General features: G+C 42.5%; 1 protein-coding gene across 4 annotated transcripts in view; it reads right to left on the bottom strand.

Annotated features, from left to right (window-relative positions):
• Positions 1-7,328, bottom strand: part of NCOA1 (nuclear receptor coactivator 1) — a 203,083-nt gene extending 195,755 nt beyond the window's left edge. For all 4 annotated transcript variants that reach the window (XM_075860847.1, XM_075860848.1, XM_075860849.1 and 1 more), the window contains exon 1: positions 7,217-7,328. The gene's annotated coding sequence lies outside the window, so the exon portion shown is untranslated. The remainder of the gene's footprint in view (positions 1-7,216) is intronic.
• Positions 7,329-13,538: the final 6,210 nt, after the last annotated feature.

Genomic DNA, 13,538 nt, shown 5'->3' with positions numbered 1-13,538 from the left:
CTATATACAAGAAGATGTGTAACTTATACCAGCTGTACATATATAATTATATACAGAAGATACCCAGGTTATACCAGCATGCTCCATATCACTGTATACAAGAAGATGTGTAACTTATACCAGCTGTACATATATAATTATATACAGAACATGCCCAGGTTATACCAGCATGCTCCATATCACTATATAAAAAGAAGATGTATAACTTATACCAGCTGTACATATATAATTATATACAGAAGATACCCAGGTTATACCAGCATGCTCCATATCACTATATAAAAAGAAGATGTATAACTTATACCAGCTGTACATATATAATTATATACAGAATATACCCAGGTTATACCAGCATGCTTCATACCACTGTATACAAGAAGATGTATAACTTATAACAGCTGTACATATATAATTATATACAGAAGATACCCAGTTTATACCAGCATGCTCCATATCCCTATATACAGGAAGATGTATAACTTATACCAGCTATACATATATAATTATATACAGGAGATACCCAGGTTATACCAGCATGCTCCATATCACTATATACAAGAAGATGTATAACTTATACCAGCTGTACATATATAATTATATACAGGAGATACCCAGGTTATACCAGCATGCTCCATGTCACTATATACAGGAAGATGTATAACTTATACCAGCTGTACATATATAATTATATACAGAACATACCCAGGTTATACCATTGCAATATAAGGGCAGTTTGCAGCCACGGGATACTTTGCTCTTTGCCTCTGGTTTCTAGTCTAGTTTTGCCACATTTCGACGAATTTCACTGCAGATTATTTTAAGAACAGATGTTTGCACCGCACTAGATACTTTTAAAAACAAACTAGAAAGTGTGTGGCTTAAAATGCGCTGGTATATGGCCGGGTTCACGCAGAGTTTTTTGCAGGCAGAAAATGTGCCACAAAATTTTGTTTGGAATTTTGAGGCAGATTTTACTCTGCATGCATGCCGTTTTTCGCCTGCGGCCATTGAGCGCCACGGGCAAAAACTCAGCGAAATACACTCTCTCTGCCTCCCATTGATGTGAATGGGAGGTAAGAGACGTAAGAGCCTGAAGATAGGGCATGTCGCTTCTTTTTGCCGCAAGACGGTTTTTCTGCTCGCGGGAAAAAAACGCCTCCGCCTCCCATTGAAATCAATGGGAGGCATTTTTGGACGTTTTTTGGCGCCTTTTCCGAAGCGGTTTCCGCGTCAAAAAACGTGTAAAAAAAAAACTCTGTGTGAACTGACCCTAACGGAGAGATAAGTGTCTGGATGACACGATACTGTGATAAATGTGGCGCGTCTTCATTGACTGCCCGGTCTAAGTCTAAACTTTTCACAGCTTAGTAAATCTGCCCCATTGAGTATTTAAAAGTGAAGCCTTGAAATGTATTTCTTCTTCTTACAGCCGACCTGTCCTATAGATAAACTGGAGGCAGCTCCTTCCCGGGCTGACCCGGCTTACTATAACAGAGCACGGCTTATTTGTCAAGTCTCCGGGGTCTTCACTTCTCGGAGGGCTTCTAGAATGTGCAGGACTCCCACTCTCCGCCTTTGTAAATGTTTTAATCTCTCTACAAAAATTTTCCTGTGCGGCTCAGGCCTCGAAAACGTGACAAAAACTGACGACCGCGCCGCTTTATAATCTAACTTTATCACAATTATTGCTGCCTGGAAACATCACCACTGTGTGAACCGTAGACTTTACCCAGGAACAAAGTTTAGAAATTGTCATATTGTAATAAAAGGATTAGCTGCCCATGGGGAGTGTTATGGCTCCGTACAATCCCCGAGCTGTACAGAGCCGTAATACTCCGCCGTAGACGTCTATGGGGTTATTCTGTACTTGGCTCAGATCCCATACAGAGAAATTATCCCATGTTCTATAGGATGACATGATGCGGAGGTATACTCCTATTGCTACCTGAAACGGTGCCATACAGAAAAATGATATGTCTACACGTGGAGCTCCAATGGCTTTGTAGTATGGGACACATCATGTGCCGCCATATAAGCTTTCGGGGCAATGCACCTGTAAATCAAAAGTAGCGGCCGTAAATTTGTATCAATAAGAAAGGGACCTATTAATCGACTAGAATTTGTCCCTTATTTATATCAAATTGCAATGAGGAGGAGGGGACCGTAGTAAAATCATGGGCCACTCCGCTCTGGTATGCACCCTCAATCAATCACACCAAAACCTCCTCCTCCAGTGCACACAACATTGATACCATGTCGACCCCCCCCCATCCATATTGGCACCCCTGAGGACCTTGAGACATGAGCGATGGGAAGGGGTGTCCAGCTCCAAATTGCCCGTCTCCCTAACACCAATTTTAAAATATTTAGAGTTTTTGGGGAGTCACAGCTTGGTCTCTGCACTTGTTCATCTCCATAGCAGTGGCAGGGCCTTTCTATATGACAGTTCTGCTAGCCATTAGCATTCAATTGTAAAACACTGGGTAACACGACTACTGAAAAATATTTGGGGATATTGGTGGAAAGTACATTTACCTTTAGCAACCAGTACCAGGCAGCTGCTGCCAAGGCAAATAAAAAGAGGCCTAGATGTTCATGACAAGAACATAGTTTTGCCTCTATACAAATAACTAGTCAGACCACATATAGAATATTGTGTACAACTTTGGGCACCTGTGTATAAGAAGGACATGGCGGAACTAGAACGGGTGCAAAGAAGGGCGACCAAGGTAATTAGGGGAATGGGTGGACTGCAGTACCAAGAAAGGTTATCAAACTTGGGGCTATTCAGTTTAGATCAAAGACGGCTTCGGGGAGATCTAATTACAATGTACAAATATATAACAGTACAGAGATCTTTCTAATGATCTTTTTATACCTGGGCCTTTAAAAATGACAAGGGGGCATCCTCTACGTCTAGAGGAAAAAAGGTTTCACCACCAACACAGATGAGGATTCTTTACTGTAAGAGCAGTGAGACTATGGAACTCTCTGCCACAGGATGTTGTGATGGTTGATTCTTTGAACAAGTTCAGGAGGGGCCTTGATGTCTTTCTTAAAAATTATAATATTACAGATTAAGAGTACTAGACTCTGGAGATAGGACATTGATCCACAAAATTTATTTTGATATATATGGAGTCGAGGAGGAATTGTTCCCCTAATGAGGAATTGACATCCACCTCATGGGGGTTTTCGCCTTCCTCTGGATCGACACTGTAAAATTATTGGTTGGACTTGATGGAATTGTGTCTTTTTTCAACCTTATCAACTATGCAACTATATACAGCTACACGAGAAATTTTTGTACACATTCTCGTTCTTTCTATGTATGGAAACTTTTATAAATATATACAAGAATGAATTTTTTTTTATTTATGTTATTATGTGTAAAATTACTTGCCCTTTAAATAATTCTGATGCTGGAGGAATTATTTCGGAAAACAAGCATTTGGACAATGGCCAAGGAACTAGCAGCAGAGGGGGACCACTGATCATCCTGCTAACAATGATAAACCGGCCCAGTGGTGGACCCCATAGCAGAGCCATCAGTGGAGATGGATACTTGCCTTTGATGGCAAGCCAGATCACTCAGTTGAGAATATCCCATGAAGTGACATCACAAGGCTAAATGGGGTGATGTCACTAGTACCAAAGGGGCCTAGGGCAGGCTCAGTCCACTTCCAGCTTACTGATCTAAGAATCATAGATTTCTTGTGTGTCATTGTACTTCACTGAAAACAACAATTATAATTATGTTCAGCCGTAAACTAAACGGACAGGGCTAGGAGACAGTTTTGAAGCTATAGTTATTTGCCTGTATTGGGATATAATAGACATTTGATATAGCTTGTTTCTCTTGAGCACTATGGACAGCCATACACAGGCAGGTTACCAAATAACAGCAATGGTAGGTGAGAATATTTTACACATCCAAGGAACCGCAATGGGATCTAAATCTACCCCTTGCCCCTGAGAAAAGTGAAAGTTGAGAACACAGAGACTCCTCAAAACATTAGAAAACTTCTGTTTGTAATATCGAGTATTTCCAATCATCACAGATGCTCAATATATCCCCTAAGGGGTATTTTCTAAACCAAAATTGATTCCGAGTAGTTGCACTTGCGAAGAATTTATTAACGGTCTATGGGGCTCTTCTGAGTGTCCGTACCCTGTCATTCTAAGGATCAGTGAGAATTTTCAGCTAACTGCCCCCAACCAATGGAAACTTCTGACTCGTTTCTATGAAGTCGGAAGTTTTCTAAAACTCAAGGTACACTTACCTGTTTTTTTAGTGGGATGTGAGAACATACCACGAGGGTTCTCAATGTCTATACATGATTTTGGTGGGATGAACAAATGTGTATGGGAATGTCCTGATCCTCCACCAATGGAAAATGTTGGGGGAGAAGGATTGGGCGTGTTGAATAGGGGGGAAAAAGTTGCTGCCAAAGGGGTCTGGAGGCATCTTATTCCATCTCCCCATTGAAAAAAGACATACAGGTGTATGACAGGGGAGTCGTGAGAAATAGCTGTTGGCCTAATGCTTGTTAGTGTAGCTGATAGTGTTAGCGATTATAAGTGTGTGGGCAGTGTAAGGTCTAAGCTATATACGGTCACACTACCAAAATTGTAAATGCTCTGTCGCATACTTTTGGAACTTTTTTTGCAATTTATGTGGCCCCAGAGTTGTGTTCCTGATTAGAATGTGATCACAAGACCCGCTTTGGCTTTCATTGAGAAGATCTCCAAGCCAAACATTGATGGCATCTCGACCCTTCAAGACACTTCAGGTTATTGATTAGTTATATAGTGCCAACATATTGTTCAGTGCTGTACAGAAGTCGTCATCACTCACTATCCTTAGTGGGGCTCACAATATAAATTCCCTTTCTGTACGTTTTTGGAGTAAGGGAGAAAACTGGATGGGAAACCAGAAGAAGCCCACGCAAACATGGGGAGAACATACAAACTCCATGGAGATGTTTCACTTGGTCGGATTTCAACCCAGGACCCCGGCGCTGCAGGTAACGGTGCGAACTACTGAGCCATCGTGCTAAAGTCGTCAGAATCCACGTAATAGTGGAGTAAGGGACAATCCAAGGCAATTATGGGTCATCCCTCTCACACGGCAGAAGAATCTCCTAATCTTCTGTGATGTGTCGACAGTAATTGAGCCTTTGGCTTTATTGTCAATAGTTTATTTCTTTTTGCATTAACTTTGTAACGTACAACATTGTTTCAACTAATCAACAAACTTACAGTAGTGCCGAGCTGCCTGCCAAGTTATATTGTAGTGGCCAGGGAGGGGCGGGATGCGGGAGCTTATGTTATAAAATACAGAAGAAAGTATGCCCCCCCCCCCCCCACAGTAAGCAGCAAGTGGTTAATTTTACATCAAATGCAGAGCTCATGGACCCCAAAGCAAAATCTGTAAAAGGGCCCCTCCAAACATCATGCCATTTACAGTGATGCCTTCTTATGTAGTAGAGCGTCCTTTGGGGCCCCTTGGGCATCAGGGTCAAGGAGTGTCCACAACCTTTGCACCCATTAGAACTACACCACTGTGTATACGTTAAAATCCAGTTCAAAGGGTGACATTTTAGAGATGATGTTGCTCAGCACAGATACAGATTTCATAAATATAAATGATAAATCGATACATTGTATGAATTCATTTGTTCGCAACGTTTCCAGCAGAATACAATCCTGCAGGATATTGCTCAACATGACGGAGCAGTAAATGATCGCAACCTCTGTGCTGCTATACAAATAGTTGTTCTCGGGTTAAAAAGCTTATATATATATATATATATATATATATATATATATATATAATATATATATACACGCGTTCCCGAGGAGGATACAAAGTGACAGCAAGTGACGACTCAATCACAGAACGCACGTTACGGCAGTCAACAACTTCACAAATAATAAGCCCAGTGATTCATTACATTCCAAAAAAAATCTAAAAAAAAAAGTTGAGCGCACAGATGGCCATGTGTTGACTCTGGGAGTCATAGAACTACGACTCTCAACATGCTCTCTCCGATGTCACCATGTGACTGTTTAGCTTGAATACCTTCAAACACTGGAACACTCAAATTTATTAAACGGTGAACTGTTAAAGGGTTAAAACCACCTTGTCCAGAAAACCCGCACTTAAAACCGGACGCCTTTCGCTGCACCTGCCTGGCACGCATTTGGTTACCCGACCTGTAGAGCTCCTTATTATCGATTATGAGATAAATTCAGCCCGACGGCAATTAGGTCAGCACGGCAGGGGTTAAACTGGGTTCTGGAGATGATTCAAAACACTTTAATCTTCTGGAAGCCAAGCACTGGCCTACTTACGCCTTCCTCTGCCAGGGGCGGCGGGAGGGGGGGGGGGGTCCAATTCTTCATAGAATGGTGATTTATGTAAATTATCATGAAAAATCATGTTTCAGAGCTAAAAGGGTTAAAAGTAATCAATGCCATCCACGTTGCCCTCCACCCCTAGACCGGTCATTAAAAGGGCCATGGAGGGGGTGGGCACTTGCTTGCCTTTTTGCCTAAAAAACGAGCTTTTCTAGCAACGCAGCATGGAAACGGTTAACATCCAATTCAAAGGTCTCAATACTTTAACCTTCACCTCTACACAACCCAATTCATGCCCCCACCACCCCTTCTGCTTCTACAGCCCCCCTGTGGATGGATTAACTCACCTCCAAGATCCCCTTTAACTCTTGCAATCCTGCAGCGCTCCAAAAATAAAAGCACGTTAACCCGGCGCGACTAAAAAAAACAAAAAAAAACGCAGCGACATGGTGGCGATTATCCTCCCCTTAACCACTTCTTCTCCAGCTGGGCCAACAACACGCCGACATGTCGTGCTGCGCTGCAAGGCATGCCTGAGCCCTCGTCCAGTCGGTATAGAAAAATTGGTGAAATTTTTTTAAAAAGCTGCAACGGTCACAAATTCACCGGATCTTTTTAATAGCGCCGTTCCCAAAAAAACCTCCCACCCCCCCCCAGCCAGCATGTCGGCTCAAGTCAGGCGTGCACAATCAGCATTGTAACTTCAGCATAAACATGGCTTCAATCCATACTTTACCCCCTTTCCATACGTCTGCTCGCTCCTCCTGCACAGTCGTAGAAAAATGCTAAATAATCGCTGCATCCGGGCCACTCTCCGAAATGCAAAAACCCCAAAAGTCGACGGATATCTTACATTTGCCCAGGTAATCCGGACGGCGGTGCTTCTCTGCGGATCCCTGGTAGGGGCAGTCTGCTTTGTCATTGAGGCTGTCCTGTATATTGCTTCCTTCTCTCAACGTTTGGGCTTTTTTTTTTTTTCAAGCTCCTTCCCAGAGAATTCTGGGTAAACTGGCTACACAAGTTCCTACTCATAGTGTTTACAATTGCATCACAGAACCTGCAGCTCCACTCCTTTTAAAGGGCCAGCCTTGCCCACTCCGAGCATAAAAAAAAATGTAAAAAAAGTTAATATTAGTTGGAAATGGACAGCGGGTGAGAATTTTTTGACTTAAAATTTTTTTTTTTTTTTAATAAATGTTTTTGAATTTTTTTTTTTATTGCATAACACGTTACTGCACACAGAATAACCTTATGTAACACTTCCTAAAAATAAAAAAAAGTTTATATTAGTTGGAAATGGGCAGCGGGTGAGAATTTTTTTTACTTGAATTTTTTTTTTTTTTTTAATAAATGTTTTTGAATTTTTTTTTTTTTTTAGATTATTATTGCATAACACGTTACTGTACACAGAATAACATTATGTAACACTTCCGGAAAAAAAAAAAAAAGTCGGATTTAATATGTTTTCATTTAGATCATTTACAAGTTCTGCATTTTTTGGGGGGTTATGTATTTTTTTAACATTGTCATTTTTTAATATTTGAATGAAACAAACAATATTTTTTATTACCGTTGTTATTATTGTTTTATTTGAATATTTTTTATTTGTATTACAAATTTTCTATTATAAAAAAAAAGTAAAAAAAATGAGAAAACAATCGAAACATTAGAAAAAGAGAAAAAAGAACGAAAATAATAAAATCATGTCTACAATGAGTTACTTTGTAAACACATATTATTTGTTATTTATTTCTTTTTCATGACCTGCTTTTTCTAAATCTGTATTTTCTTTTATATTTTTGTACGGTTTTCCCATAACCTTTTTGAACCCTCGCACGATAATAACGTGTTTGTTACACCCTTGTAAAACCAGAGTTGCTCTGCAGCCTATACAGTAAAAAAAGATTTTATGCGTTCAACCATTCTAAAATCTCAAACCCAATAAAATATAAAACAAATAAAAACAGAATTATGAAATATAAAATAAACTCTCCACATTTCCCTGTTGTTTGATAAGCAACAATCCAAATATTACAAAGTGGATGCAGAATGTGAGTGACAAAAAAATCTTAGGAAATCATGCATTTTATACTATCCGCAATTGCGAATAGCACACGGCCGCAAAACTGCGGTCGTGCGCATGACGCCTAAGACTCGTAATGCCCATTGTGCTTATCCTTATGATCTACCAATGTAAAGGAAATATAATACTGCCCATATAGACAAGAATATAACTACTGTAAGGTTACGTTCACACGTAGCGGAAAGACTATGGACTTTCCGCAACGGATTTCGTTGCGGAAACTCGTCAGCGTTATACGGTAGCAGCAGAGTGGATGAGATTTGAAGAAATCTTATTCATACGCTGCGTAAATGATAAGCGGAAAAAAACGCTCAGAAATTGATCTGCAGTGCGGTTTTTTAGTTCGCGGCACGTCGATTGTATTTGTGTAATCGCGGCTTGTTTGTTGCGGGTTTTCAATGGGAGGTAAAACACACAACAAATAGCAGATGTTCATACCTCCCAACCGTCCCGGATCCGGCGGGACAGTCCCTGTTTCTCACCGCTGTCCCACCGTCCCGGGCGGTCTGCAAAATGTCCCGCTGGGCGCTGCAGCTGTATCAAGACGACTGCAGCAGCGATCAAAAGAAGGCAGGAGTCTTGCGGCGGTGAGTGACATCAAGGCAGAGTGGAGAGTGGCAGCAGTAGGGCCGGCTACCTCTTATAAGGGGGCTGTGTTGCGCTACCTACAGGGAGCTATATACAGGGGGGCTGTATATGGAGCTATCTACAGGGGGGCTGTGTGTGGCACTATCTACAAGGGGGGCTGTGTGTGGAGCTATGTACAGGGGGCTGTGTGTGGCGCTATCTACAGGGGGGCTGTGTGTGGAGCTATGTACAGGGAGCTGTGTATGGCGCTATCTACAGGGGGGCTGTGTGTGGCGCTATGTACAGGGGGGCTGTGTGTGGAGCTATCTACAGGGGGGCTGTGTGTGGAGCTATCTACAGGGGGGCTGTGTGTGGCGCTATGTACAGGGGGCTGTGTGTGGAGCTATCTACAGGGGGGCTGTGTGTGGCGCTATCTACAGGGGGGCTGTGTGTGGCGCTATGTACAGGGGGGCTGTGTGTGGAGCTATCTACAGGGGGATGTATCTGGAGCTATCTACAGGGGGATGTATCTGGAGCTATCTACAGGGGAGCTGTGTGGAGCAATCTACAGGGGGGCTGTATCTGGAGCGATCTACAGGGGACTGTGTGTGGAGCTATGTACAGGGGGGCTGTGTGTGGAGCTATCTACAGGGGGGCTGTGTGTGGCGCTATGTACAGGGGGGGCTGTGTGTGGAGCTATCTACAGGGGGGCTGTGTGTGGAGCTATCTACAGGGGGGCTGTGTGTGGCGCTATGTACAGGGGGGCTGTGTGTGGAGCTATCTACAGGGGGGCTGTGTGTGGCGCTATGTACAGGGGGGGCTGTGTGTGGAGCTATGTACAGGGGGGCTGTGTGTGGCGCTATCTACAGGGGGGCTGTGTGTGGAGCTATCTACAGGGGGGCTGTGTCTGGCGCTATGTACAGGGGGGCTGCATCTGGAGCTATCTACAGGGGGGCTGTGTGGAGCAATCTACAGGGGGGCTGTATCTGGAGCTATCTACAGGGGGGCTATCTCTGGAGCTATCTACAGGGGGGCTGTATGTCAAGCTATCTACAGGGGGGCTGTGTCTGGCGCTATGTACAGGGGGGCTGTATCTGGAGCTATCTACAGGGGGGCTGTGTGGAGCAATCTACAGGGGGGCAGTATCTGGAGCTATCTACAGGGGGGCTGTCTCTGGAGCTATCTACAGGGGGCTGTTTCTGGAGCTATCTACAGGGGGGCTGTATGTGGAGCTATCTACAGGGGGGCTGTGTCTGGCACTATCTACAGGGGGGCTGTATGTGGAGCTATCTACAGGGGGCTGTGTCTGGCGCTATGTACAGGGGGGCTGTGTCTGGCGCTATGTACAGGGGGGCTGTGTGGAGCAATCTACAGGGGGGCTGTATCCAGAGCTATCTACAGGGGGGCTGTGTCTGGCACTATCTACAGGGGGGCTGTGTGTGGCGCTATCTACAGGGGGGCTGTGTCTGGCACTATCTACAGGGGGGCTGTGTGTGGCGCTATGTACAGGGGGGCTGTGTGGAGCAATCTACAGGGGGGCTGTATCTGGAGCTATCTACAGGGGGGCTGTATCTGGAGCTATATACAGGGGGGCTGTATCTGGAGCTATCTACAGGGGGGCTGTATGTGGAGCTATCTACAGGGGGGCTGTGTGTGGAGCTATCTACAGGGAGCAGTGTGGTAATATCTACAGAGGACAGTGTGTGGCATTATCTACAGGGAGCAGTGTGGTAATATCTACAGGGGGGCTGTGTGTGGAGCAATCTACAGGGGGGCTGTGTCTGGCGCTATCTACAGGGGGGGCTGTGTGTGGAGCTATGTACAGGGGGGCTGTATCTGGAGCTATCTACAGGGGGTCTGTGTCTGGCGCTATGTACAGGGGGCTGTGTGTGGAGCTATCTACAGGGGGCTACTGTGGATGATTTTTCCATTGACCTGTAGCAGAGTTACACAACTGGAAAAAAAAATCCCCATCATGTATCTTTGCTACCTGTCAATTGAAAAGTCATCCACCACAGGGTCTCCCTCTTGTCTTTCATTGTTCTCATCCTTTAGGTTTGTCCTGCAGCCGCTGCCGCCGTGATGAGCGAATGTTATACCCAAGATAGGAAAAGTAACACAAAGACGATATAACCGGATCCATAATATCTGTGATATCCAGACAATCTAGAGATCCGCAGTGAGAATGTGCACGCGTTATTTGCAGAAGGATCTGGCCGCGATTTGATGTGTTGATGCCGGAAATTGGGCGTGGCTTAAAATGTCCCTCTTTTCCGAATTCAAAAGTTGGGAGGTATGGATGTTGCGATTTGTGCGGAGAAAAAGCTGCGATTCCTCCGCATAAATCGAAGCTGAGAAAAAAATAATAATCGTATACTAACCGAGAAGTCGGGCATTCTTCCTCCAGCCCGGCCTCCTGGGATAACGTTTCTCGCCATGTGACCGCTGCAGCCAATCACACAGGTTGCAGTGGTCACATGGATGTTATCCCAGGAGGCCGGGCTGGAGGACGACAGAGGGACGCGTTGCCATGGCTATGTAAGAATCAAGCTGTTTTTCTTTTATGTGCAGATTTCCATAGCGGACACTCCCGCCGAAAAATTGCAGCACATTTTGGTGCCGTTTTTCGGCCTGAATTCCCTGCGGCGGGCTGTGTGCTTTTATACAGTTTATCCGCCCTGTGTGAACATATCCTAAAGGGGGTTTTAGACAGGACGATTATCGTGCAGACGAGTGTTAATATAACGCTCGTTGCCGATAATTGCCCAGTGTAAACAGGGAAAGATCAGCAGATGAACGAGCAAACGCTCGATCATCTGCTGGTCGTATCATTTTAAAAAAGTGAAATATTATCGTTGTCGGCAGCACATCTCCCTATGTAAACAGAGACGCGCTGCCGACATGATAATAATGTATGGGGACGAGCGATTGAAGTAACAACCGCTCATCTCCATCCATAGCTCCGTGTGACGTGTCGTTGATCTGTGCTCGCTACACTGGCTGAATGCCGACCGGTGTAAAGGGGCCTTAATACTGCCTTGTATATACAAGAATAAATCTACTATAATACTGCCCCCTATGTACAAGAATATAACTACTATAACACTGCCCCTATATACAAGAATATAACTACTATAATACTGCCCCTATATACAAGAATATAACTACTATAATACTGCCAATATATACAAGAATATAACTACTATAATACTGCTCCTATATACAAGAATATAACTACTATAATACTGCCCCTATATACAAGAATATAACTACTATAATACTTCCCCTATATACAAGAATATAACTACTATAATACTGCCCCCTATGTACAAGAATATAACTACTATAATACTGCTCCTATATACAAGAATATAACTACTATAATACTGCCCCTATATACAAGAATATAACTACTATAATACTGCCCCCTATATACAAGAATATAACTACTATAATACTGCCCCTATATACAAGAATATAACTACTATAATACTGCCCCTATATACAAGAATATAACTACTATAATACTGCTCCTATATACAAGAATATAACTACTATAATACTGCCCCCTGTATACAAGAATATAACTACTATAATACTGCCCCCTATGTACAAGAATATAACTACTATAATACTGCTCCTATATACAAGAATATAACTACTATAATACTGCCCCTATATACAAGAATATAACTACTATAATACTGCCCCCTGTATACAAGAATATAACTACTATAATACTGCCCCTATGTACAAGAATATAACTGCTATAATACTGCCCCCTATATACAAGAATATAACTACTATAATACTGCCCCTATATACAAGAATATAACTACTATAATACTGCCCCCTATATACAATAATATAACTACTATAATACTGCCCCTATATACAAGAATATAACTACTATAATACTGCCCCTATATACAAGAATATAACTACTATAATACTGCCCACTATATACAAGAATATAACTACTATAATACTGCTCCTATATACAAGAATATAACTACAATAATACTGCCCCTATATACAAGAATATAACTACTATAATACTGCCCCTATATACAATAATATAACTACTATAATACTGCCCCCTATATACAAGAATATAACTACTATAATACTGCCCCCTATATACAAGAATATAACTACTATAATACTGCCCCCTATATACAAGAATATAACTACTATAATACTGCCTCCTATACACAAGAATATAACTAAAATAATACTGCCCCCTATATACAAGAATATAACTACTATAATACTGCCCCTATATACAAGAATATAACTACTATAATACTGCCCCCTATATACAAGAATATAACTACTATAATACTGCCCCTATGTACAAGAATATAACTGCTATAATACTGCCCCCTATATACAAGAATATAACTACTATAATACTGCCCCTATGTACAAGAATATAACTACTATAATTCTGCCCCTATATACAAGAATATAACTACTATAATACTGTCCCCTATATACAAGAATATAACTACTATAATACTGC

The sequence above is a fragment of the Rhinoderma darwinii genome, chromosome 4 (assembly GCF_050947455.1).
Source record: "Rhinoderma darwinii isolate aRhiDar2 chromosome 4, aRhiDar2.hap1, whole genome shotgun sequence".
NCBI lineage: Eukaryota > Metazoa > Chordata > Amphibia > Anura > Rhinodermatidae > Rhinoderma > Rhinoderma darwinii.
The sequence above is the reverse complement of the archived record's forward strand: the minus strand, read 5'-3'. Positions and strand labels throughout refer to the sequence as shown.